Below are 26,329 nucleotides of genomic sequence, written 5' to 3'. Positions count from 1 at the left end.
AAAGATTGCCAAAATCTTAACAAAAAGGGGCCTCCGAGTTGCTTTTAAACCCCTTTCAAAGTTAAGTAATCTTGTCCCGCAGCTCAAGGACTCCAAAGACTCATTTCTTGACTCAGAAGTCTACAAGATTGTGTGCTCATGTGGCACCCCCTACATTGGAGAAACTGGTCGTTCTTTTCGGACCAGGATACGTGAGCACGGGGCAGACATCTTGCATGATAGGGTCCAAAAATCGGCCTTAGCAGAGCACTCTGTCACCACCAAACATCACATTTGTTTGGAGCAAGCGCAAATCCTTTGCAAAGAGAGCAATTATTTCAAGAGAAAGCTCAAAGAAGCCATTGAAATTAGCCACCACCCCCTCAACCTTAATCGAGATGATGGGTGGTCCTTGAACCCCTCGTGGCAACCTTTGCTTCGCTCGCTCGATTGCCGGCAACAGCAGGGATAGCCCCCTCCCCTGTCTGTGGTTTGGTGTCCTTGTACGTTGGCTCTTCTTTGTCTTGTTTTGTCTTTGTTTTTTCTACTTCCTTTCTGTCCTCTTCTTTTCTGTCTCTTGGTTGTTTCTTTTCGCGTGCGGCTTGCTTCTCTTTATGTTGTTGGTCTTCTAATTTTATTAATTTTATTATTTTTAATTTTATTAATTTATTCATTATTTTTAATATTTTGTATTTTTATGGTTTTTATGTTCTTATTTTTTGCTTTTGTTTACTTTGTCTCGTGTTTCGAGTTGGTCTCGGGTTCTTTTGCGATCTCTCCTTTATAATTATATATATTTACACATTTGGTTCTTTTATTTTTATTTTTATTTTTAGATTGATTTAATTTATTTTTCAATTATTTATGTTTATTTTTAATATTTTTATTCTTTTAATTTTATCTTAAAAATTATTGCTATAGATTCATAAATTAAAGAGTTTTTTCTCTACTCTTCCCTCTTTCTTTTGTTTCTTCTATTTTGTTGTTTTTTCTTCTCTTGTCCCCCCATTTTTAAAAAAATTTCTTTCTCTTCATTTCTTTCTTTCTCTGCCTCGTGTTGTGTGCTCCTCCCCCTCTCTTCTTTCTTTTTATTTTGCTGGGCTTGGCTAGTCTGCATACTTTTTTACTTCCTTCTCTCATCCTGATGATGGATCACAGAGTGTGATCCGAAACGTTGATGATAAAAAAAACTTACACAATCGAATCCAGAAGCAACATCATCATTAATGAACTATTAGATAATTAAGGAGAAGCGAAATAAAAGATTATTAAGTAATAAATTATTGATCTTTTCTCATATCGATTAATTGTACCGAATACCATTATCAAGTGAGAATGCTCCCAAGCTTACCTTGGCAATGTCCTTGTGGTAGTCAGACTGATTAACACCGCACATTTTCCATGCTTCAACTACAATCGTCAAATGTCATTGGCATCCTCTGCTCATCTCAATCTTACAGCGTTATGTAGAAACGGTCATTTGAAGGAGGCGCTGCACATTCTGCTTACGACTCATAACCCTCCTGAAAACTCTTATATATATCTTGAATTATTGCAGACCTGCATTCTCAAGAACTCGCTCTCACAGGGGAAAAATGTCCACTCTTTCATCGCTCAGGGACACTTTGCGTTTGCTACAGGAACATCTTTTCGGAATAGGCTTATTCACATGTATGTCAAGTGTGGAAGTTTGGTTGATGCTCGTAAAGTGTTTAACCACACGAGAGAACGAGACAGAGTTTCATGGAATTCAATTATATCAGCATACGGAAGACATGGGTATCCTCAGGAGGCAGTCACTCTGTTTCACCAAATGCAACGAATAGGTTTCCAACCCGATCAATTCACATTTGTCAGTGTACTTCCAGCTTGTGCGAAAATGGGAGATTTGGAAAAGGGTATGGAGATCCATCAAAGCATAAAGGATACAGAAATTTTTTCAAATGTTGTAGTTGCAACTGCCCTGCTAGACATGTATGCCAAATGTGGTAGCATGGATAAGGCACGGGAACTGTTTGACAAAATGCCTCAAAGAAATGTGGTCTCATGGACTGCAATGATTACAGGATATGCACAACATGGACACTTTGAAAAGGCTTTAGAAACTTACAATCAAATGCAACTCTCAGGTGTGAAGCCGAATTTTGCTACTTTTGCCAACATCCTCCCTGCATGTGCGAAAATGGAAGCTTTGGAACAGGGCATGCATATCCATCAAAGCATATTGGAAGGGGGGTTTTTGTCAGATGTTGTAGTAGCAACTGCCCTGGTAGACATGTATGCAAAATGTGGAAGCACCGAGAAGGCACGTAAGCTGTTTGACAAAATATCTCAAAAAAATGTGGTCTCGTGGACTGCGATGATTGTAGCATATGCACAAAATGGAATTGCTGAGAAGGCTTTAGAAACATTCAAGCAAATGATATTGGCAGGCGTGAAGCCTAATTCCACAACCTTTGCCAGCATCCTCCCTGCCTGTGCCAAAATGGGAGCTTTGAAGCAGGGCATGGACATTCATCAATGCATAACGAAAGGGGGGTTTCTGTCAGATATTATAGTTGCAAGTGCCCTGGTAGATATGTATGCCAAATGTGGAAGACTGGAGAAGGCTCGTGAATTCTTTGATAGAATGCCTCGAAGAAATGTGATATCATGGAATGCCATGATTGCAGGATATGCACAAAGTGGATTTTTTGAGAAGGCTATAGAGATTTTCAATCGAATGCAATTGGCATCTGTGAAGCCGGACTCTACAACCTTTGCTGGCATCCTTTTTGCTTGTGCCAAAACGGGAGCTTTAGAACAGGGTATCAACATCCATCAGAGTATAAAAGATAGAGGAATTTTATCAGATATCGTTGTTGCAACTGCCCTCCTAGACATGTATGCGAAATGTGGAAGCATATATAAAGCATGTGAACTGTTTGACAAAATGCCTCAAAGAGATGTCATCACATGGAGTGCCATGATTGCAGGATATGTGCAAAATGGATTGCTTGAAAAGGCTTTGGAAACTTTCAAGCAAATGCAATTGGCAAACACAAAGCCAAATTCCACAACCTTTTCCAGTATCCTTCCTGCATGTGCCAAAATGGGAGCTTTGGAACAGGGTATGGAGATCCACCGAAACATAATGGAAGGTGGTGTTTTTTCATATACTACAGTTAGAAATGCTCTCGTAGACATGTATGCAAAGTGTGGAAACATAGTCAAGGCATTGAATTTGTTTGACAAAATGCCCGAGAGAAATGTGGTCACATGGAACTCCATTATTGCAGGGTATGCACAAAATGGTTTTGTTGAAGAAGCTTTAGAAACTTTCAAGCAAATGCAATTAGCAGGTCTAAAGCCAGATTCCACAACCATTAGCACTGTCCTCCCTGCCTGTGGAAAAATGGGAGCTCTGAAACAGGGAATGGACATCCATCAAATTGCGATGGAAGAGGGTTTTTTGTCAGATATTATGATTGGAAATGCTTTGCTAGATATGTATGCAAAATGTGGAAGCATACACAAGGCACGGAAACTATTTGATAAAATGTCTCAAAGAGATGTCATCTCTTGGAATGCCATGATTGCAGGTTATGCACAAAATGGATTCTGCAAGGATGCTCTCAAAATCTTTGAATTAATGATGCAATCTAGAACATTTCCTGACATTATGAGCTTTTCTTGTGTTCTACATGCATGTAGCCATGCAGGTTTGGTGGATGAGGGCTGTACATACTTCAATCATATGAGTAACCCTTGTTTAATTACACCTACAATTAATCATTATGTGTGCATGGTTGACCTTCTTGCCCGTGCTGGCTATCTTGAGGATGCCCTAACATTTATCATCAAGATGCCACTCAAACCCTTGGTGGTTGTGTGGATATGTTTTCTTAGTGCCTGCAGATCACATATGAATCTACGCTTAGGAGTATTTTCAGCAACACTGCTTTTTGATTTGGATTCTAATAATGCTGCAACTTATGTTCTTCTGTCAAATATCAATGCAGAAATGGGCAAGTGGGATGATGTTCAAATTATACGGAGATTGATGAAAGACAGAGGAATCAAAAAGATTCCCGGATGTAGTTGGATTGAAAGCCATAAAATGGTACATGCTTTTTGTGCAGGTGACAGATCACATCCACAGACACAGAAGATCCATGCAATGTTGGACAAGCTGGCTTGGGAGATGAAGGCAGCAGGTTATTTTCCAGATTCAAAACAGTTACTTAACGATGTGGAAGAGGAGGAAAAGGAATTATTTCTCTACCATCATAGTGAGAAGTTGGCAATTGCATTTGGTTTGTTAAACACACTTCCTGGAACAATTATTAGAGTTGTTAAGAACCTTAGAGTATGTTCTGATTGCCACACTGCAACTAAATTTATCTCCAAGATTGTTGCAAGAGAAATTGTTTTGAGAGATGCAAACCGTTTCCATCATTTTAAACAAGGACAATGTTCATGTGGAGATTATTGGTGATGCTGCTGAAGCAATCTGAAAAATAGGCTTGCACTATAATAATGTGTACTGTGATACATCTGCACTAAACCTGAAGGGACGGAGTTTTTCTTTTTCTATTAATTATAAAGAAGTCCAAACTGAGTACATACTGTACTATATATCGTTCTCTGCACTATATCATATACAGTATTACATGCTGTCTCCCTTAGGAGTGAGAGTTTATACATATGATCACTGCAATTATATAATTGCTGTTACAAAACGTTCTGTAGAAGGATAAGCCTTTTGCTAAAGAGGTGTCATTTTATATATGGATCATTTACAAAAAAGAAGCATTACAATTCATTTCTATGTAGAAACCCATGCAGTCCAACCCTGTGTTCCCTCAAATAACTTCAACACTTTACCATTGCACTATAAAATAGTGGATAGATCACCCATGTCTTCCACTTTAGGAAGAGGATCAGCCAAAGGTGGCTGACACTTTCTCTGATCTCTTCCAACAACTTGTCCAGTGTCATGTCATCTGCTTCATCTTTGTCTACTTCAGTCACTTCTGTCATGTACCCATATGCTACGTTCTCTTTCACCACAGTAGCTGACCCTTCATTTAATAGTTCTAGGAACTTCTCCTCAGTAATTTTCAGTATCAATGTGACATGTAAACAGTAAAACAACAGAATACAAAGTGAGTCTCCTGAGGGACTCAGTAAGGCACCTCCTTCTATGAATGAAGATATGATTATTGCGAACTTTCCAAATGAACCATAGTACATGAAAAGAAAGTACAAACCAAAAAGGAAAACTACCCTGTTTAAGGCTCAAAAAATTGCCAGTTAAAACATCAGATATGGTGAAGTTATTCTTTAGCGCAAGGCTAAATAAGTTCCACATTTCTTTAGCAAAGAAACAATCAAAGATTATCTCCTGAACAATTTCTGAATACTCTATTAGGTGTTTTGATGGGCAACCTCTGTATGATCAATGAACACATGAAACAAAAAAATTTGGGTTCAGTTGGTGTATGCCAAAACTTCACAAGGAATCTGGACTAATTTGAGGGATTAAGATCAAGCCTCCAAGAAAAGTTGATATGATCAATGATATTAGTGCTGTCGGAGAGAAGCTTAGTTTTGATAAGGGAAAATAAGGTACAATCAGGCAACCTCATATGACTAGCTCTGTTGGAACATAGGTTAACATGACAGGGGATGTTTAAAACAGAGCGAGCATCTCTCAGCAAAGAGTAATGTGAGGGGGGGAGGTCAAACTTAGTCATAAGATCCTGCCAGCTGATAAGAGAATCATTAACCATAATATCAGAAAAGTATTTAATCCCTTTATTGGCCCATTTACAAGCTGAGCAACCTTGTATGAGGGCTAAAAGTTTATCTCCATGTTGCAGATTCCACCAAATAGACTTTTCCCCACGGATCTGCTCATGGTTATCTAAAACATTATTGCTCATCAATAGAAGCTAACTCTGTCCTAACTCTTCCAAATTGATTTAAAGACATCAAACCCTTCAACTGTGATTTCAAATTTCCCAGACATCAGGTCATTCCAATGCAGATTTTTCAAGAGGGGTCCCTCAATGGTGTGGTTCTCGAGATGTTATTCCTTACTAAAATCTTCCATAGTTCCTCTTCTTCCTTAAGTCTTTAAAACCCAACCCCCCAAGATCTCTGCTCATAGTGCCTCATCTCCAATTGACTGCATCATGTTTCTTAGTCCTTTTTTCATCAAACCAAAGGAAACCCCTCATCCTCTTTTGAATGTAATTAAATTGGGCTTGAAAAGAGCCAAGTGGAGGCATAGTAAATTGTGTAAGATGACAATATTTTCTGACAAACCTGAAATCTGCCTACTAAGGATAAGTACTGATTATTCCATTAGCCTAACTTCTAATCGAATTTCTTCTTTATCCACTCCTACATATCTTTCAGGTTGGGTTCAACAACGAAATGAATTCCCAAATACCTAACCAAGTGTTGAGGCCCTCCCTATGCCAACAAGAATTTATTACATCATTGCAGTTGGTTGTCTGCCCATCCCAGAATGATGGATTTAGAGAGGGAGACCTTGCTACCAAAGGCAACACAAAAGATATCCAATTTCTTCATAAGGTGCTTAACATTCCAACTTAATGAGTATTGCAGTATCATCAACAAACTATACATTAAATTATTCATCTCCATTGGGTTGGATAGTACATTGAACCTTGGGGATAGTACATCATCCCTTAGAAGGTAAAATAATGCATCTGCTGCCACCATAAAGAGGGTCGGTGCCAAGGGACACCCTTGTCTAATAGTTCTGGTGATCTTGAAAGAGGGGGCCATATTCCATTTACCTTTATGGTTCTAAGAACTCCCTTCATTAGTGTGGAGACCATTTGACAAAAAAATGCTGGGAATCCCAATCCTTGGAGCATCATATGTATGAAGTTCCATTCAATCCTATTATAGGTTTTTTCATAGTCAAGGAGCAACATGCATACTTTCTGATCTGAGTTTTTAGCCCAAAAGCCTCCTAACAAATGATCAGATTTTCCAAGATGTATCTTCTCTTTACGAAGCCCGTTTGAGTAAGGTTTATTATATTGGGGAGATTATCTTCCAGCCTCAAGGCTAACACTTTAGCTAATATCTTATAAGACACATTTAGCCTTGTGATTGGTCTCCAATTTTTATCAGAGGCTTATCTCCTTCCTTTGGGACGAGTTTGATCAAAGCCTGAATTAATCTCATCTCCTAGAGATCCCTTACCAATAGCTTCAGAGTCAACATTTAAAAGGTCTTCAAAGATCCAATCTATGTTTTTGTAATAGAATTCTACAAGAATACCATAAGATCCTAGAGATTTCTCATTATGCAATCTTTGAATGGCCATTTTGATATCTTTCTTAGAGTTGGGCTGGTTAAGAATCTCAACAACTTCATTACTAACCTTTTTGGGGATAATGGAACAAATACTATCTTTGGCTTCTTTCATTTCCACACCCTTATGCTCCAATGGGAAGAAATTCAAGTAAAAGTAAACAAAAACTTGGATAATATCCTCTTGTGTTTTAATAATATTGTCATCCTCACACAAAGAACTAATCCTTTCCCCAACCTCCTTTTGTTTAAGGATTTGAAAAAATAATTCTCGAACCTTTATCTAATGGTTAACCCATTGGATTCTAGCTCTAGTTTTATAACCTTGGATCTTCCTTAGCTCATCTCTAGCATGAGTCACAATCTCCAAAGCTAACAAATGATTGGGATTATCTTGAATGATATGTTTAGCCAAAATGATTGTCATGTAACTCCGATTCCCTTTTCCTTCCATCTTTGACTTTCTCTTTCCCTACTACCTAGAAAAGATTTTTTCAACTTTTTGATACATTGGACCCATCTATCTATGGCACATTCATGTAAATTAGGTCCCATATTGAACAATGTGATTATCTTAACTGCAAATATGACATCTTCAACTCTTAGCAAATCTAGTATTAAGGGAAAATCCTTCACCTCATTTACAACTCTCAAGTCCTTCCCCAATCAAAGATGCAAGCTAAAATGGGATGATGATCAGACAATGTATAAAGAGTGACTATTACACTAGATCCTCTTGAGTCTTTTTTGAATCCATAATAATCTTGCTTCACATAGAATTTTCAAGCTTGGAATATATTCTCCTACCCCCTTGTTGAAAGTTGGACCAAGTGTGCCAAATTCCATTGTGAGAGGTCTTGTTCCATGCAGGAGGATCAAATAAGTTGTTTAGTCAACATCTTATACTAGATTTTCTTTTTCACGTCCTTTCCATTCATACTTCAATCCCCCTATTTTGTCCATAGAGCCATCGATCATATTAAAGTCACCCCCCAATGATCCAAGGCATGTTTCTTAGTTGGAATAACCATTTCCATAGATTATTATGCTCTCTATAGTCATTAGATGCATAAATGTTGCTGAAGTCCACTTCCTTTCCATCTACTTGGAAAATGAGCTATACAACCCTATTACATGGGGTTCACCCTCAACCAAAAACAAATTCATACCAATTAGGGTTAATTAAGATAGCAACACCCCCTTTGGCCCTATAATGATTGATGTAGAAACCCTTTACATCTTTCCAAATATATTTTAAAGTGATGTCTAGGGAGAAACCAACAACCTTAACCTCTTCCAAAAATAAGGTATCAATATGTTTATTCATAAGAAAGATTCTTTTAATCAAATACTTGCTATCAAGCGATTCCAATCCCTTGACATTCTAGGATGCACAACTTATGTCCATCATAATTTATTTACTAGGGATTAGTATTCTTGGGAGGTTTAAAGCTCTTATAATGCTTTGGAAGTTGTTATTTGTATTTCTTATGGGGAAGCTTGGAACTAGTAGGTCCAGGAGGCGCCCCCCTCTTCAAAATCACTTCCTAATTTGGGTTGTTTACCGACACCCATCATTTGTTCTAATTTGTTATTTTAACCTCTCATCTTCTTTGGTTGTACATTAAAAATAAAGATTGAATCATTTGTTGGATCTTTCTAAGAAGTACTAGAGGGATCAACACTCCCATTGTTAGGTTCCCTCACTTCCATTTTATCTTGTTTACAAGAATTTGTTGGCTTGGTAGGAGGATCTATGACCTAGGAAGAGGTGGCATCATGGGGGATATTGGCCTCCTTGTTGTGAACATGAGGTACAATATAGGGGGTGGTGGAAGAGGAGGGAAAGTATGAATAGCAATCGAGGTTTAATTACTTAGTTTATCTTCATCACGATATGCTTTTTTAAGAGCATCAAGTCCATCATCTACTCCATTTGAAATGGATTTAATGCTTCTATTCTCAAACCCAATCCGAAAGATCTCATTTGGCTCCATAACATGTAGGTCCTTGTCCTCCATGGTCCCACCCTTCCCTAAGTGATCCAAGGAATCACAAATATGGTCCTTTTTTTAAATTCAAACACTTACTTTGGGTGCTTTCAGTATTAGCTTTGGACCTAGAAAGCCTCCTAATTTTCTCCAACAACAATTTATAGGCATTATGAGTCCTATGTTTAGGTTTGACTTGGTTGGAGTCCAACCCAAAATTCAAAGATTTCACATTGGGAAAACCTTTAAGAGAAAAGTTAACATCAACAAAAGAGGAGGAAGGAGGTGGCATATATTTGGAACTTACTCTTCAAGGCATGAAGAGAGTGTTAGCATGAATAATAATGGTATTCCTTTGGGGGAGTATCCTAAGCATTGAAAGAACAGTTTGGGAGATTGTTAGCATGATTGATATGTTGCATTCATAACTATGTTTGTCATTGATGTCAACATTGTATTGTTTCTGTAAAGATTGATAGAGGATGAGGTTGAATGGATTGTGTATTGACGATGAGGTCAAGTGCAGTTGAGGATATGTTCTACAATATGTCATAATGATGTGGAAAAGTTTGTACGCCAAAAGTCGAAGACATGTGAGAGTTATTCATGATTTACAGAAGACCGCAGACACAGTATCTAAGAAGTGGTTTCTGGTGTTTGGATTGTATCTCTTACCAGGGATAGAATCATGATGAGTGAAGTTAGACATGACAATAGACAATCTAATGATCATGTCAACAAGTGTGTGAGGCTCGATGTCGCATGTGTGAAAATTTGTAATTACTGTGAGCTGACAGTGTTTTGCAATTGTGAAAAGATGTAATGAATTATAATATTTTAATGAGGTCCTATTATTATTAATTGGGATTGCCTCAAGACTGACTCAAAGAATTATTTTGAGGACATGGTATAAAGAAAATTTATTTTCCTTGTGATGAAGTGTGTGTGTATGCAAGTATAAGCGAACTTATATTGGACATTTAAAGTTAATAAATGTGAGTAAGCAATCAAAGAAATCGGTGTGATGTGAATTTCAAGATTTGGTTTTGAGATATGATAAGTATTTGGTGCGATATTAGCACAAAAATAGGACAGAGAAAGACTTCGAGTTGTAGAGATCAATTTCATTTCTATTATTCTGAAAGGAATAATACATAGGTCAGTTGGACAATGAGTTCAGTGGTCTTGCCCTTGAAGGTGTTTGGACAATGGGTCCTTCTACCTTCTACAACTCCTAACAAGGTTGGAGTCTTCTAACATGGATTCAAAGTCTCATAACAAGGACTGATGTCTATTGAATGTATTTCATAGGATCCTAACAAAGTCCATCCTCTTACAAGGAACTTACATATTAGTACATCATTTTGTGGGTACTATCGCCATCGAGGTTTTCCCTCTAATCAAGAGTTTCCCTAGTTAACATATCTAGTGTTATTGTGTATGTGTATCTTCTTATGGTTGCTAATTAAATTGTTCACATGTTTAAAGTTTAATAAGGTTGATAAAAGTTATATTGATTTGACAACTGATTCACACGCCCCCCCCCCCCCGGCCTCTTAGTTATCTTGGTGGACTTTACTTTATACCAATTGGTATTAGAGTATTGGGTCATTGAAGAAAAAGCTTAACAACTTAAGGAGATAAATGGCAGGTTATTTTAGAAAATAAAGTCCTAAGTTTGAGGAGTTAACTATGGCAGTTGGAAAGAGAAGATGAAGACACATCTACTACGCATGGGTCTAGGATATTGGCTAATGACAAAGAATGGAAAGAGAAATGTGGAAGAAAGAAAACTTGAAGAATGTAGTGAAGCTAAAAAAGATCTATTTATGTGTAACATGCTTGCCAGAGAAGCACTTTTGTTAGCTCTTCCTAAAAATGAATACAATCAGGTAAAATCCTTATATTTATCTCATGAAATTTGGAAATATTTGGAATCTACTTTTGAAGGTGATAAGCATGCTAAGAAAATTAGATTACAAAATTGGGTATGTTTGTTTCAAGAAGCTAAGATGATGGAAGATGAATCTATAAGAAGTTATACTAGTAGAATATCAGAAATTGTAGAAGGAATCAAGTCTTGTAATGGATCCAAAGATGAAGATGAGATAGTATGGAAGATCTTGAAAACCTTGACCCCACCAGTCAAGAAACTAATGTAGATGATTGAATAAGTGATACCTTGTACTGAGAAATTTACTAGAGAGACTCTTCTTGGAAAATTGAAAGTAGCAGAAGTGAGCTTGAAACAGGTTGGAGACTTGCCTAGAGTACATACTTTTTTTAGTGCATTAAGTGTTTGCCCTTCTTGTCAAGGAGTGCAAGCACCAATGGAGATTACACCATTAGTAGCAAATCTGAATCTAAGGAAGATAAAAGGATTGAAGAAGGAATTGCAATGCTTGTAAGAAGAGAACCAGATGGTAAGAAAATATTTAAATGTTGGACTTGTGATGAATTTGGTCATTATGCTTCTATGTGTCCTAAAAGAGTGAAAAAGTACAAAAAGAAATTAAAGTCAAGAAGGCCTAGAGATTTTTTGTATGCAAATGAAGATGACAAGCTTGATGAGAGAGTTCAGAGTGAAAGTGATGATGAGTTAGGATTTGTAGCTATAAAAGAAGAAAATCCTGAAATAGAAGTCAAAGAAGAGAAAGCCCTAGTCTCACATGTTGAGAAGAAAGTTGATTGGGTCATAGATAGTGATTGTTCACATCAAATGACTAGTGACATGAATAAATTTGTTAAGTTTAATAGCCATGATGTAATAATTATTAGAGTTGGTGACAATGTGGCTTGTCATATCAAGGGAATAGGATCTATTACTATTGATGGGAAAACTAACATAGATGATGTTTACTTTGTTGATGGATTAAAGCATAACCTATTGAGTGTTGGACATTTGGTTGATAAGGGATATTAGTTACAATTCACAGAAAAGACATGCATTATTAAGGACATAGATGATGTTTACTTTGTTGATGGATTAAAGCATAACCTATTGAGTGTTGGACATTTGGTTGATAAGGGATATTAGTTACAGTTCACAGAAAAGACATGCATTATTAAGGACATAGATGTTTAGTTGATTGGCACTGGTACAAGATTCAAAGGTAATGTTTTTCAGCTGAACCCTACAGAGATGACATGTTTGGTTGCAGAAGTTGATAATAGTCGGTTGTTGCATAGAAGGTTTTATCATATAAATTTTGATAATATTGTGAAGGAAAGTAGTACATTTACTATTAGAGATTTACCAAAAAAATGTGAAGACTACTAATATTTTTTGCAAGGAATGTGTTATGGTTAAGTAGAAAAATAGCTCATTTCCTAGCAAGAAGTTTACTACAACAATGAAATTGGAGATAGTTCATATAGATCTGAGTGGCCCTACTAAGACAAGAGGATTTTATGGTGAAAGGTACTTCATGATTATTATTGATGACTTTACTAGGATGATGTGGGTAGCATTCCTTAAAGAAAAGCCTGAAACATTAGAGAAGTTTAAGTTGTTTAAGAATAGAGTTGAGAATGAGTCTGGATTGGACATTAAATGTTTAAGATGAGATAGAGGTGGAGAGTTTACCTCCTTTTGTGAAGTGAATGACATTAAGAGACAACTATAAGCTCCAAAGACTCCTGAGTAGAATGGAATTGCCGAGAGAAGAAATAGGCATGTAACATAAGCAACTAGAGCTATGATGTTTGAGAATGATGTATCAAAGATTATTTGGAGGCAAGAAATTAATACAATAGTGTATACAATGAACAAAGTGCAAATTGGAAAAGGTATGAACAAGACACCTTATGAACTAGGTTTGGACATGCACCATCAGTGAAATATTTCATAATTTTTGGAAGTAAATGTTATATCAAGAGAGATGATGACATTAATAAGTTTGATGCAAGAAGCGATGAAGGTATGCTACTTGGTTATTCATTGAAAAGAAAAGATTATAGATGTTTTAATCAGAGGACTAAGACTATTGTTGAGTGTGCAAATGTGAAGGTGGATGAGAGTTTGGAGTTAAAGAGAGAATGTTTGATTATAATTTTAATGATGAAGAAGCTAATCCTAATCCTATCCAATAAATTTTTGAAACTTTCTTTGAGACTAACAATGATTTGCAGAATGACATTCATGTTGTGGAACAAAGAGAAGAACCAAGATCTAAACCTAGAAAAGAAGTAAGAATTGAGTCAGTGACACCTAACAAGAATTTGACAAAGAATCACCCTACTAATCAGATCATTGGAAGCAAAAAAAGAGGAGTTATGACAAGAAACATAGTTCATGAAGAATTGTGTTTGATTTCTCAAGTTGAATTAAAAAGTGCAAATAAAGAATCCAAGAGTGATCATTAGATTCAAACAATGAAGGAAGAACTAGATCATATTTTGAAGAATGAGACATGGGAATCAGTTCCTAGACCTAAAGATAAGAATTCTATAGGAACTAAGTGGGATTTCATAAACAAGATGAATGAACAAGGTGAGGTGTGAGAAATAAAACAAGAGTAGTATGTAAAGGACATTCAAAGAAAGAAGGTATAGACTATGAAAAGACATTTGCATCTATTGCCAGAATTGAAGCAGTAAGGATTGTCTTAGCTTATGCATCTAGTAAGAAGTTCGAAGTGTATCAGATGGATGTGAAGTCAACATTTCTAAATGGAGAACTTGAAGCAGAAGTCTATATTGAGCAACCTAAAGGATTTCCTTTGACAACAGAAAGAGACATGGTATGCAAGTTGAAGAAAGTGTTGTATGGATTAAAGAAAGCACATAGAACCTAATATGTGAGGTTGGATAAGTATTTGACAAAGTTGGGATTTGCTAAATGTACCACAGATAGTAATTTATATTTGAAAGAAATTGATAATGGTTTGTTGATTATTGTGATATTTATGGATAACATAACATTTGAAGGTAATGATGAAGCAAGTGAAAAATTTGCTGATAAAATGAAGAATGAATTTGAGATGAGCATGATTGCTAAGATGAAATATTTCTTAGGTTTACAAATTATGAAAAATAGTGATGGTATTTTCCTATCACAGGCTAAGTGTTTGAAAGACTTGTTGAAGAGATTTGGCTTGAAAAGTTGTAAACCTATTGGTACAGCTATGATAACTAGTCACAAGTTAACAAGCAAAGATGAGACAACTACAATTGAGAAGAAGTACATACCCATGATTGGAAGTTTGAAATATCTGACTCACACAAGACCAAATAGAGAAAATGTAGTTGTTATAATAGAAATATTTCAAGCAGACCCTAAGGAATCACACTATGCAATAGTAAAAAGAATATTTAGATATTTGAAGGGTACACTTGATTTTGGATTGTGGTATGAAAGATCAAATTAATTCACTCTATATACATATACTAATGTGGATTGGGTAGGCAGTATGGATGGAATAAAGAGTATAATTGATGGAGCATTTTTCCTTGGAGGAAGATTGGTTTCTTAGCTTAAAGATAAACAAGATTGTATTTCACATAGTACAATAGAAGTAGAGTATGTAGCACCAACAAACAATTGCAATCAGATCATGTGGATGAAATAGATACTAAAGGATATTATGATAGATTTTTCCAGAACGTGTTATCATACATTATGATAACACAAGTACAATGAGTATGTCTAAGAATCATGTGTTACATTCTAAGACTAAGTATATATCTATTTTCATGTTTTGAGAGATAAAGTTGCAGAGAAAGAAATCATATTACAATATATTAATACAAAAGAGAAAATTGTAAATATTTTTACAAAGCTTTTGCCTAAGGATACATTTGAGTGTTTTCAAGGTATGCTTGGAGTTATGCCCCTACCTACTTCAGAGTAAATGATTCATAGATCAAATCAATCTAGTTGTACATAACACTATTGTTTATCTAGACTAAATGTTGATGCTTCTTGTATGGGGGAGTATCTGTGGTTGAGAAGAGTCACTAAGGACTCTTGGTAGCTTGTATGAAACAGTGTCTTTGGACACTTGAGCTAGTTGAAGACTTTGAGAAATTAATTGACATAATGATGTCTTTTTCATTGATGTTAATGGCAGAGAGATTGCATGAAAAGCATCTTCTAATAGTATGTGGGAGATGTATAATCACATTGTATTATATCAATGGGGGAGAAGTATGAATAATTGATGCCATTCATGTAAGCATGAGGAAACACAGATGAAGAGTTGTTCCTATAAGTTTTAGATTTGACTAATGAATAGGATTTTAAAAGATGAGAGCAACAGCAACAAAGTTGGATTTGGCATTCTTGGAACTCAAATGTTTTTCATCTATGTTGTCATCAATGCCAAAGAAGGAGATTGTTGGCATGAATGCTTATGGTATTATTTTGGAGATATATCCTAAGAATTTAAAAAATAGTTGGAGAGATTGTTATCATGATTGACATGTTGCATTCATGACTATGTTTGTCATTGATGTCAATATAATAGTATTTCTACAAAGATTGACAAAGTACTAGACATAGAATGAGGTCGTAAGGATTGTGTATTGATGATGAGGTCAAGTGAAATTGAGGATATGTTCTAAACTATGTAATAATGACATGGAAAAGTGTGTGAGTGATGCAAGAGCATCCTTGGTTGCATTGCTATCTTGCATGTTTTTAGTTTTAATCTTACTGCTGAAACTATGTTTTTTTGGTTTTTGGGTGCTTGTTGCAGACCATGTAACTAATTTTTCATAATTAATGAAAGGTTTATAACCTTAAGGATTGAAGAGGGCCTAGAGTACCATCTATGGTCTAAGGTGCAAGTTCTAACTCCTTATAGGTTGGGAGTTATGGAAATTCTCTCATAACATTGATTTCTGGCAGTTTTGTGTGACAATTTTATGTGCTCAACTTTTGGAATGGATGCATACTTTTCCTTGATGAATCAGAATTTTCACACTTAAGGGGCTGTAGAGGACCTAAATATCTACCCACAATTCAAAGCGTGAGTTCTAATTGAATCGGAGCTAGGAGATATCACAATTGTTCTTAGACATTGATTTTTGGACATTTAATTGTTGATGCAGGCCGACTTATGGCTCTTCAAGAATTTAATGTTAGGTTTATTTTCATTTAATATTTGTTGAGAGTTGGCTTGTGGATTTTATATGTTCTAGAATGATCTATAAGCCATTTTTGCTAGTATAAATAGAGTGTTTAAGCTATGAGCTAGGGAGGGAAGAGTTTTAGGAGAGGATTAGGGAGCAGAATTGGGAAGTGCAAATTTGTTGTTGGATCTTTGTGTATGGATGTATTTTGTATCTAGCCATAACCCAGAAGGCCTTATAGCCAGGCATGCATGTTGAATATTTGAAGAATCAATGATAGTGCTTGCTCTTCCTCCTTTGGTTGTTGATTCTTTGTGTTAGATTTCTACTATGTTAACTCTTGCAGGGTGGTTCAGAGAGCTGGGTGTGCCATTGGCCCCTGTTTTCCCTATCCCTCCTTGCATCAAGTGGTATCAAAGCTTGAGGTTCGTCCTTGTGAAGATTGGATTGTGTAGAACCCTGATTCATATTTGATTGTAGGGTTGCAGATCTATGGATTTGACCTATAACTTGTAGAGGGTTACGATCTTGCAGAAACATGATTTGTAAAGATGGTTCGTGGTAGAGGAAATGTTGATAATGCTATATTGAATCAGTTGAGACATATTGCAGTCAGATTAGATGCTATGGAGACATCCTAAAGGAGAGGATCACATCTTGATGATGTAAGTGATGATGAAGCAGCAACAATAAACTATAACCCAAAACTTGAAGAAGATTAAGATGAGGAAATATTGTTGAGAGTATTATCTAGGGAAAATTCAAAGCCTACTGTAGAAGTTGTTCCTTATGATAGAAAATTGGATACCAAAGTTGGGTTAGATTGGATCTCAGATATGGAGAAGTTCTTTGAGTATGAAAACACTCCAGATAATAAGAAGGTGAAGATTACAATTACTAGGCTGAAAGGTCATGCTTTCTTGTGATGGGAGCATTTGCAAATTGATAGACAAAGTAAAGGAAACAAAAAGATCAAAACTTGGCCAAAGATGGTGAACAAGGTAAAAAACAAATTCCTCCCTGCTGATTACCAAGTTAGCTTGTTGAGAAATATGCAAAATTTGAAACAAAAGGACATGACTGTGAAAGAGTATACCAAGGAATTCTATAGATTAGACATCAAATCTAGACATGTGGACGATGATGTTGAGAAAATTGCAAGGTACATAAACGTATTGAAATCTGGAATTCAAGATGAAATAAGTTTTTTGAAGTTGGAAAGTGTGGAAGAAGCATATCAATATGCCTTGAAAGCTGAGGAGATCTTGACAAAGAAGCATGAATAAAGACAAAGAGGTAGAGGTGGTAGATTCCATAGAGGCAGAGGTAGATCTTATGGTGAAGGTGGTAGATCTAATAATTTTGTGCAAGATAAAGGAAAATCTGAATGGAAGAATGATGACAAAGACAAGACTGAGTGGAAAGGTGGTAGTTCATACCGAGGATGTACTAGATCTTATCGAGGAAGAGGTAATTCTTATCCTAGAGGTGGTTTCCATGGTAATTGTTTCAGATGTGGTAAAGAAGGACATATCTTTTGAATGTAGATCTTTTGAAAGTGGGCAAAATAATATAAATGTTGTGATTCAAGGAGACATTGAGATTTCACTAAGTGGACCTCAAGCTTGAGAAAATCTGATGGTGAGAGGAACCTTATGTAATAAGGGAAGTGATGAGGAACCTATCCTTAGAAGAAGTATTTTTAAGACCAAATTTAAGATGGTTGGAAAATGCTGCAAGGTAATCATTGATAGTGGAAGCTCAACAAAATTTGGCATTAAAAGATCTAGTTACAAAGTTGCAATTGCAGAGGATGAAACATCCCAAACCTTATCATGTTTCATGGATCAAAGATGAGCATAAGATATTGGTAAGTGAGCAATGTATTATGAAGATCAAAATTGGACATTACTTTAATGAAGTTTTGTGTGATATTATGCCCATGGATTGTTGTCATATTTTATTGGGTAGACCTTGGCAATATGATAGATATGTTGTACATGATGGAAGATTGAATCAATATACTCTTTGGGTAAATGGGAAGAAACAAATATTGCTGCCTTTGGTAGAAAGTCCAAATGAGGTCAATTGTACTACAATAAAAGTTTGCATGGTTAATGGAAAAAAATTTGAAAAGGAAGTAAAGAAGAATCAATTTTGTTTTGCTATAGTTCCTAGAGGACTGAGTGTTGGTAGTAATGACCAAGCAACAGAAGTTGGTAATGATAGTGTGAAAACAAAAATTGCAAAATTGTTGAATGAGTATAAAGATATTATTGATGATGATATTCTTGATGGTTTACCTCCAGTAAGAAGTATAAGTTATTGTATGGATTTGATTCCTAGAGCTAGTTTGCCAAACAAAGCACCATATAGATTGACACCTACAGAGAATGAAAAACTTAACAAACAAGTGCATGAGTTGTTGCAAAAATGTCTGATTAGAGAAAGTTTGAGTCCATGTGTCATACCTACTATATTAGCACCTAAAAAAAATGGAAAATGGAGAATGTGTACTGATTCCATAGCTATTAACAAAATCACAGTGAAATATAGGTTTCCTATGCCGAGGATGGACGACATAATGGATTGTTTGAGTAGAGAAAAGTATTTTACCAAGATTGATTTGAAGAGTGGCTATCATCAAATTAGAATTAGAGAAGGTGATAAATGGAAGACTTCTTTCAAGGAAAAAGATGGCTTGTATGAATGGTTGGTTATGCCTTTTGGTTTGACTAATGCACCTAGTACTTTCATGAGGTTAATGAATGAAGTTCTAAAAAGATTCTTGGGTAAGTTTTTGATTGTTTATTTGGATGACATTCTGATATTTAGTAATACTAAGGAAGAACATCTTGAGCATATTAGACAAGTATTATAGAGGTTGAAAGAGAAAAGTTGTTAATTAGTCTGAAAAAGTGTTCTTTTATGCAAGAGGAGATTGTGTATTTAGAATTTTTTATTTTAGCCGATGGATTGAAGATGGATCCTGAGAAGGTTAAAGCTATTTTAGAATGGTCTACACCTGAGAATGTGGGTGAGGTAAGATCATTTCATGGTTTGGCTAGTTTTTATAGAAATTTTATAAAGAATTTCAATTCTATTTGTAATACTATGACTGAGACAATGAGAGGAGATAAAAAGGAATTCAAGTGGACACATGGAGTTGATAAGAGTTTTGAGACTTTGAAAAAAAAGATTGTTGAATTACTTGTATTGGCTTTACCTGATTTCAACAAAGTATTTCAAGTTGAATGTGATGCAAGTGGTAATGAAATCGAAGTTGTATTAAGTCAAGATGGTAAACCCGTTGCTTTCTTTAGAGAGAAGTTGAATAATGCTAAAAGGAAATATTTTGTGTATGATCAATAATTTGATGCTATTGTCTAAGCATTGAAGAAGTGGGGACATTATTTGATTCCCAAGGAGTTTGTGTTGTATACTGATCATAAAGCTTTACAATACTTGGAAAGTCAACATAAATTGAATCAAAGACATATAAAGTGGGTTGAGTACTTGCAAAATTTTACATTTGTCACTAAGCACAAGAGTGGAGTTACTAATAGAGTTGCTGGTGCATTGAGTAGAAGATGTTCTTTGTTGACTAAAATGAAGGTTGAACTTCTTGGTTTTGATGAAATGAAAGAGTTGTATGATGTTAATCCTAATTTTTCTGAGGCGTGGAGAGAGTGTAGAGCACCAAATCTGATAGATCACATCAATAAGTATGATGACTATTTCATTCAAGAAGGTATGTTGTTCAAAGGTATTCAGTTGTGTATTCCTAGAAGTTCTATGAGGTTGAATCTGATTAAGGAAAAGCATAATGGTGGATTGACTAGGCATTTTGGAATTGATAAGACATTGAGTTTGCTGAAAGAGAAGTATTATTGGCCACAAATGTATAAGGATGTACAAAAATTTGTAAAGAGTTGTGGATTTTTTCAAGTTGCAAAATGAGTGAGTCAAAATACGGGTTTGTATACACCTATTATTGTTCTTGAGAAACCTTGGAGTGACATTAGCATTGATTTTGTTCTTGGATTGCCTAAGATAGTAAAGGGGTATGATTCCATATTAGTTGTAGTGGACAGAATTTCTAAGATGGATCATTTCATACCATGTAAGAAGATATCATTTCTTCCAACTTTGGTTGTTTGATGCAAGAGCATCCTGGGTTGCACTGCTATCCTGAATGTTTCCAGTTTTTATCTTACTGCTGAAACTGTGTTCTGCTGAAACTATGTGTCTATAGCAATCTATGTTTTCTAGTTTCTAGGTTTTTGTTGCAAACCATGTAACTAATTTTCAATAATTAATGAGAGACTACACACTTCAAGGATTGAAGAGGGCCTAGAGTACTATCTATAATCCAAGGCACAATTTTTAACTCCTTATAGGTTGGGAGTTATGGAAATTCTCCCAAAGCATCAATTTCTGGCAATTCTGTGCGATAGTTTTATGTGCTCAACTTTTGGAATGAATGCACATTTTTTCTTGATGAATCAGACTTTGTGCACTTAAGGGGTTGTAGAGGACCTAAATATCTACCCAAAATTCAAAGCGCAAGTTCTAATTCAATCAGAGCTAGGAGATATCGCAATTTTTCTCAAACATTAATTTCTAGACATTTAATTACTGATGCAGGCCGACTTGTGGCTCTTCAAGAATTTAATGTTAGATTTATTTTCATTTAATATATGCTAAGAGATAACTTGTGGCTTCTCTATGTTCTAGAATGATCTGTAAGCTATTTTGGCTAGTATAAATAGAGTGTTTAGGCTAGGAGCTAGGGAGGGAAGAGTTTTAGGAGAGGATTAGAGAACATAATTAAAAAGTGTGAATTTGCTACTGGATCTTTGTGTATGAATGTATTTTGTATCTAGCCATAACTCAAAAGGCCTTATAGTTGGGCATGTATGTTGAATATTTGAAGAATCAATGATAGTGTTTTCTCTTCCTCCTTTGGTTGTTGATTTTATGTGTTAGATTTTCACTGTGTTAACTCTTGCAGGGTGGTTCGAAGAGCTAGGTGTGCCATTAGCCCTAGTTTTCCCTATCTCTCCTTGTGTCAGTGAGGCAAAAGTTGAAGACATGTGAGATTTATTCATGATTTATAGAAGACAATATGCATACATCTGAGAAGTGATTTATGGTGTTTTGATTGTATCCCTTAACAAGGATAGAATCATGATGAACGAAGTTAAACTGTGACAATATATATCTTGATAATGACATTAGAGAGTGTGCAAGGTTCAAGGTCACACATGTTAACATTTGAAATTATCATGAGCAGACAATGTTTTGTAAGTGTGAAAAGATGTAATGAATTGTAATATGTTTATGAGGTCAGGTCCTATTATAATTACTCTAGAAATCCTCAAGGCTGACTTAGAGAATTATTTTGAGGACATGGTATAAAGGAAAGTTATTTTTCTTGTGATGAAGTGTGTGTGTATGCGAGTACAAGAGAAATCATATTAGATATGTGAAGTTGATAAATGCAAGTAAGGAATCAAAGTGATCAATGTGATGAGAATTTGAAGATATGGTTTTGAAATTTGAGAAGTATTTGGTGTGGTATTGACATAGAAAGAGATTGAGTTGCAAAGATCAGTTTCATTTCTATTATTTTAAAAGGAATAATACAAAGGCTAGTTGGAAAGTGAGTTCGGTGGTCTTGCCCCTAAAGCTATTTCGATAGTGTGTTCTTATGCCTTCTACAACTCCTAATAAGGTTGGAATCTCCTAACAGGGATTCAAAGCCACCTAATAGGGACTTATATGTACTAAATGTATTTTGTTGGCTCTTAACAGAGTCCATCCTCTTACAAAGAACTTATGTATTAGTACATCATCTTGTGGGTACCATCCCCACCAAAATTTCCCCTCTAATCAAGGGTTTCCCTATTAACACATATGGTGTTATTGTGTATGTGTATCTTCTTATAGTTGTTGATTATATTGTTCACATTTTTAAAGTTTAATAAGGTTGATAAAAGTTATATTAATCTGACAACTGATTCACCTCCCCCCCTTCTCAGTTACCTTGGTGGACTTTAATTTCTAACAAAGAGGCAATCAAAGCTTTAGAAGAAGGCAGTGGCAGTGGCAGAATAGATAATGAAGCAGTGCCCTCTGCCTGATAGGACAAGGGTTTGGAAGAAGAAAAAATGTAAACATGTTTATCCCTTCTGGAGCAAGGAAGAGAAGATTTCTCAAGGAGAAGTCAATTACGTCTCATGTGGTCCTCCTTCTTATAGAGGAAGCAAAATATTCATACCTCCAAGAAAATCAATAGGGTATTCGTACATATGACCTTCAATGTCAATGTGATGGCTTTTGAGAGGTATAAGTCAGAATTAATTGAAACAAGAACTCTAGAATCAATATGGGGTAGATGGGTGTCAATATTACCCACCCTTATGACATTACCAATAGGATCCAACGCCTGAGGGATTAAGTTCCACATAATAGGTGGAAGGTTTTCAACAATTCGCCATTTAGGGCTAGAGAGCACTAGGATCTCAACATGGATTTTTTTTGGTGTCCATGAAAAAAGTCTAAATACACTTCGACCCAATTTTCAAAAACTTATTTTTAATGACTTCCTTTTGACTACTAGAATTAACCATGAAAATAAGAAAAATATCTTTTTGAATCATAGGACAAAAAGTAAAATGAAACCCATTTTTTTTACCAAATATCATGAAGCCATTCACCTAGGAAAAAATGAGAAAGGAGACGGGGAGTCTTGAGCCACCAAAAAAATAGAAGTATCCCCTAGATTGTTCTTTTCAGATTCAGTGATTGGTTTCATTTGGATATTACACTTGATAACAAATTCCTTGATGATAGAAGATGATTCTTTACTTGGATCTTTCCCTTTGGAAGTGGGTTTCTCTCTTGTCTACTTAACAAAGCACTCTTCATTTGGTACATTGCATTTTTTTTAATAGAGATCTCCTAAAGGTTTGACTTTTATCTCTGCTAGTTCAAGTTGATGAGGGAGGAGTTGAATGAATCAATTTCCCATTTCAAGTCATATTAACTCCCATCTAAATAATTGAAAAGATTGCAATAAACTCTATAGAGGTAGTACCAAATGTGGCCAAAGGAAGGAAGGCCTCCTTGAAGTTTGGATTTCTAGTGCTCGAATTGCAAAGCCCTTCCATGGTCTCAATGTTGGGTGGCTAGTTCAAAGGACAAGGTTTTATTTTCAATTTCTAGGGTTTTTCATTACTTCTTTTTTGTAAATACCCAAATATCTAAACTACATTAGAGGTCTCATTAAATAAGATGCACAAACTACAATGTAGATTAACACTTATATTTGTTGGTATATTTGTCAGAGGCCTATTTTATAATAGCATGGATGTAACATTGAACCATTGTCAGAGAACTTGTGTATGCATAAATGGAAAGCTAGAGGAGGTGGGCAATAGGGAAAAAACATAAGGAACATTAAGGAAGACAAGTTTCAAAATCTACCCCTACTTTTTGTAAGGTTATTTTGTTTGGAATAGTTTTATTATCTTTTTCTCATGTCAACTCGATAATTTGATAATAAATTACTAGTTCTAGATTAGAATTGTTAGCATATGCAAGTGCAATATGATTTTATCTTATGTATAGTCAAATGTTTCTAATGTTTCTTTGAACCCCTTTAGTTTGGTGAGTAATCAATAGAATTGTGAATTTTGTTAGATTTAGTATGGAGATAGCTACCCAAGATGAAGAGAATATGTAATGCCTACCCCTAGTTTACTTTAATGTGGGATTGTCAAATTCTTTTATGCCAGTTTTATGTTTATGTTGTATCATTAGCAATACTTGGTTACCGGATTTGATTAGATTTTATTTCATACTTAGTTGATTTATTTGATGAGCTACTTGATACTCAACTATTTCAAGTGTTCATGATTATTTCGATGATGATATATGTATATTCATGTAGTGATTTCAGTTATTTCATGATGATAGTTAGATTTGTGATTTATATGTGGTTTCTATGGATACTTACCCCATATTTGCATGTGTATGGTGTACATGTATGTTTTATTTTATAATTGATGTTTCTGATGTGGTTGAGGGAGGAAGTTGTAGTCACCTGCTAGTCGAAATCTACACAATGCACCACTCTTCACCATTGTCTATTTAGTTTAGATTATATGTGTATGTACATTCTCTAATTTTATGCTAATTGCAAGTATCAATCATCGACTTCCCTAAATTGCCAGGATGAGCATGCCCTATCGTAGTATTTCAATGGTAAAAGATTGGAGATAATTCTTGAGTCCAAATCCTAACCTTAAGCCAATTGTCCTATAAAGTAGGACAAGTATCTGAGTTTTACCCTTCTGAATTTGTCTAGTGACATGGATTTGTGATTTTGACCCTTGAGTTTGATCTAGTATTTTGTACTTTATAATAGGTTTTCGTATTTAGTCTTATGGGTCTGTTGTGATTTTCAATTGTAATTAAATCAAATTAAAAGATAATTTAGTGAAAATTTTAATTTCAATTATATTTAATTAATTGAGAAATTTATTAAATAAAAAACTTAAATTTAACAGATTTAATTAAAGTTTGAACTTTAGCGTAATCATATTTATTTAAATTAATAATAATATATTAAGGAGTTTCATTTTTATAATAAACTCTACATATTATTATTAGCTAAATTAATAGATATTTTATTAAAAACGTCTTGTAATTTAATAAAAGAGAGAAAGGAATTGATTTAATAAAGTTATTTTAATTAATTTGCAAAAAGGTTGCACATGAAAATTAAAATATAATAAAATAATTAAGAAAAAGGTTTTGCATGATTGCAAAACCAAAGCCCTAATGGGACAAAGCTCTTTATTAAGAAATTAGAGCTCATTTCTCCATACACAAATTTGGAGGAGCCAATTTCTGAGAAGAGGGTTTTCGAAAGAAATGGAATTTGCTTGCAAGCTCCGTTCATCTGTTGTTTAGCATCAAATCCAAGTAGGATCTTATGAGTTTTGCATAGTAATTCTTCTTTTGAAACCTCTGTCTTCTCTGTGTTTGTTGATCTGTATTTAGGATTTAATTGGGTTGAAACCCTTGTTGTGAATTTAATTGTTCTTCATTCGGAAACCTCTGTAAATGAATTGAAGATTTGAAACCCTTGTTTTGTAAGTTTAGAAATTTGTATTTTGATTCGTTTAGGGTTTGAAAAAGAAATCAAATTTTGATATGTAAAATTTGATTGGTTGTTCGTGTTTTCTCTATCAAATCTATTATATAAATTGATTAAAATATATATATTATATTAAATTGCCATGGTAAATAAATTTACTATGATATATATATATATATATATATATATATATATATATATATATATATATATATATATATATATATATATATATATATATGTAATTTTTTGAAATTACCAATTAAATAAATTGGATTTAGTGTTTTTTTTTTGGAGGGGGGGGCATGATATTTTTTTTTATTTTATATAATACAAAAATAAAAAGTATTTGAAGGGAGGCATGCCACCACCCCCACCTCCCCTCCTCCTCTTTCTTGCATTGGCGACTCCCATTTAAAGGACCGCGTGTGGTAGTCTTGTTGCATCAACAAGGCTGCACACAACAACAACCTATAGGCTTTTATGTATAGGTTGAGGTAAGTTTTAAAATTAATTTTATTTATTATTTTATATATATATAGTATTTATTATTATTTGAAACTTTTTTATAAATTAAATGTTATTAATAAGTTTTAGTAAATTTTAAAATATAATTTATTATTAAATATTAATTGTAATAAAAGATTATTATTATTAATTTAATAATTATTACTATTAATAATTTAATAATGCTTAATAAATTTTAATGATAGTTTTAAATTATAAGGTGTTATCATTGTAATTATTTTATATATAAATAATTCGAATAGACATGTTT

At 34.7% G+C, this 26,329-nt stretch overlaps 1 pseudogene across 1 annotated transcript; it reads left to right on the top strand.

Annotated features, from left to right (window-relative positions):
- Positions 1 to 1,297: 1,297 nt before the first annotated feature.
- Positions 1,298 to 4,596, top strand: LOC149540437 (pentatricopeptide repeat-containing protein At3g26782, mitochondrial pseudogene; annotated as a pseudogene). Its single transcript, XR_016356399.1, has one exon. The product of XR_016356399.1 is annotated as a pentatricopeptide repeat-containing protein At3g26782, mitochondrial pseudogene (transcript).
- The last annotated feature ends 21,733 nt before the right edge of the window (positions 4,597 to 26,329 follow it).

This window comes from Cupressus sempervirens, chromosome 9 (assembly GCF_028749045.1).
Source record: "Cupressus sempervirens isolate cs-2001-9-10 chromosome 9, ASM2874904v1, whole genome shotgun sequence".
Classification (NCBI taxonomy): Eukaryota; Viridiplantae; Streptophyta; class Pinopsida; order Cupressales; family Cupressaceae; genus Cupressus; species Cupressus sempervirens.
This window is presented reverse-complemented; position numbering and strand designations above follow the sequence as displayed.